Source organism: Quercus robur, chromosome 11, assembly GCF_932294415.1.
Source record: "Quercus robur chromosome 11, dhQueRobu3.1, whole genome shotgun sequence".
NCBI lineage: Eukaryota > Viridiplantae > Streptophyta > Magnoliopsida > Fagales > Fagaceae > Quercus > Quercus robur.
Genome location: NC_065544.1, coordinates 44,395,040 through 44,397,951, shown reverse-complemented (window position 1 = coordinate 44,397,951; position 2,912 = coordinate 44,395,040). Strand labels below are relative to the sequence as shown.

The 2,912-nt window shown below is 38.5% G+C and overlaps 1 pseudogene; it reads right to left on the bottom strand.

The window, feature by feature from the left end:
* Positions 1–2,321, bottom strand: LOC126705085 (nuclear intron maturase 3, mitochondrial-like; annotated as a pseudogene).
* Positions 2,322–2,912: the final 591 nt, after the last annotated feature.

The window sequence follows — 2,912 nt, the reverse complement described above, 5'->3', positions numbered from 1 at the left end:
TACTCGAATATGTTTCTCTATAATGGTTCATAATAAACTTCACACGAGGATTCATCACCACAAATGACAATGACATTAGTAGATTAAAAAAAAATCAATAAAAACGCAAACAATTTACACATCACCTGCCTGGCCTCATTTCAGAAAAGAAATACAGAAGAATTTCTTGAACAAGGTTCAGATCAATAGCAGCCACCAGAACCAATGCCAATTATGTAGAAACCTGCAGCAGAACATGCAACATTCAGTCCACATCCACAAACGCAGTGCAATCAATGTCTTGCAGGGTGATATTCCCCATATATAAATCGTTTTTGTGACAAGAACAGAGAAGGAGGCATTTCCGATTGAGACTTTCATGAATTGCACCCATCCCTAGGACCCATTTGTCCTCAACAGATGGATTCACATTCAAACGGTTCTGCAGTAACCGTACCCGATAATAAACAGCATCCATTCTATCACAGAAATGACCGATCAGGAACATTAAGGCTCATCAGAAGCCAACCTGATCAAAGCCAAAGATAAAGCCCCATCAACAGGCCTTGGATCCGAAATATTTTGATCTCCCATCATTTTAACCTTTCTTTCTGTGGGGAAACACACTTCTTCATTTCCTTTAAAATCAGAGACCTTCAAATCTTTAGTGTAATGCGTAATGGCTTCATGCTTGGTTGATTCATGCTTCTCTACTAGTGTCAAAATGCAAGAGAACCACTAGTGATAAGTTACTACAGTTTTAACCATCTTGAAGTTGTGACAGCAGCAGAAGAAATCAAGCCACCTTCTCCCTACACCTGCATACCACTTGATTATATCAGTATCTTCAAGAGCAATGAGTAACTTCATCGATCCAGGGTGGCCCATGTTATTTGTAAAACCAGCCATCTTAACTGCCTTCCTGACAAATTCTATTGGTGCATCAACTTTCATACACAGCCTTGTCAAATCCTCAATCGTACTCTTTGGCATATTTCCGTTCCTCTTCCTCTTCCACTATCCTTTCTTCTTTCTCTAATGCCTTTCTAGCTTGGACCGGACTCAAATACTTGTCAACTTGCTCTTGGAAGTTGGAACTTATCATAAGCATCAACCAGATCTTGGGGTAATTGATCTCTAATGTGCCTTAAAGAGAGAAAATCGCCTGCTGTAGGCATCTGATGCCACTCCTAACGCTCTTCCAAGAAATCTTGGACCACTTCATCAGTCCAAGTTCTGAAGATTTCTCGAACCTCATTTTCAATTTGAAAGTCAAATTTAGACCCATCACTTTGCTTCAACTTCTTAAAAACATGCTGCAATATCTTCATCCCCAGTATTTTCTCCGTCATGGGAGGATGCAAAACTGAAGGTGGAACCACCTGTAGTTCCATTCTTAGATTACTAATGTTCTCAAATACTACACTATGTATTGCTGTTTTCATTTTATCAACCCTCAAAACTAACCTACCTTCTAAATATTTCAAAACCCAATTCTCAAAGTCCAAGGTCAACATCTTCGACCCCGACGTTATCGTTAATATTCATCCAAATATCTGACCACATACATCTTCACTGACTTATAAAACAGGCCAGACATCCAAACAAGCTGCTCCGATTTAAACTTTGGATTCTCCTGAAATTTCTGAAGGCGAATATCTTGAATTTCTTTATCATACCCTTTAAAGTAAATATTAATCAAAGCTTTCTTGAGGAAACCACCTTCCTAAGTAACAACCACCCAATTCAATTCTCACCACCTCACACTCAAACAACCTCTTTATTAAACCAATCAAAGAACCATCTTTTATTTTCTCTTCAATAAATAAACACAACATCAAACCTTTCTCTATCAAATGAGACACTAAACCACCAACTAGGATTCTCTACCGAGTTCTTAAGGTACCTAGTGGCGGTGTGGCGTCCCATACCGACACGCCCACCTAGAAAAAGTTACAAACCGCTCATCATACACAATTTCCAATACCAACCTAATAGCTTCAATCAAAACCTTTAGTTTCAAGTTGGGCAAGACCAAGGACTCACCTTTCTTTCTTGAGGGTAGCATTGTGACACAACAAGCCTCAATATCGAACCAACTGTCGCAGAGCTGACTGCCCATTTCTTCGATGTCGAATCGCTTTGAGACTGAGTGGAGAAGGGACGACGAGTCAGTCAAGGGAGCTGAGCCTGAAACCATTGTTGGGTTGTGGAGTGGTGATGTTCTGGTAGGCAGTGAGGAGGACAGTGGACAAAGTGATGACGTTTGAGACAAGATTGGAGAACTTGCCTTGAGAGTATTGGGTGAGAACTAAGGCTTGGAGGGCTGAATTCAAGTGGCTTTATTCTTCTGAGGTGAATAAGCATTGAGACAATGAGAACTGAGAAGAGAGAAGTGGAAGTTTTGGATTTTGAAATTGTGCCTGAGTTCGAAATTGGAGATAGTAGCTGGCCAGATTTTCGCAAATAGCAAACTTTTTTATTTGTTTTTTAAATTACGTTTTTATATTGGTTTTATAAATAAACTCTCTAGTCTCTATTGTTCAAAAACCAACGTAAATGTAAAAAAAGCAATGTGTAATGAAAAGAACTTTTAGCCGATAAAAAAAGTGGTGAAAATGGTCAAATATCACGTTTTGGCAAAATTTGTAACAAATTAATACTATTTCAGAAATATTTAGTAATTTACCATTTTTTTAATACTCGAGTTTTACAAAATCGAGTTCTAAACAGTACTCGAGTTCAGTAAACTAGAGTTCTTAGTGAGTCATCAGCGTCGCACTACTGACCTGAAATTTGTGTAATTAAAAAAAATAATGTGGTACTCGAACTTCATACAATCGAGTACCTTGTTTTTCTTCTTCTTTTTTTTGGGGCTTGTGGGTATGGTTCCTGGCCATCTTCTTTGACAATTCATGAAGAATATTTAATGC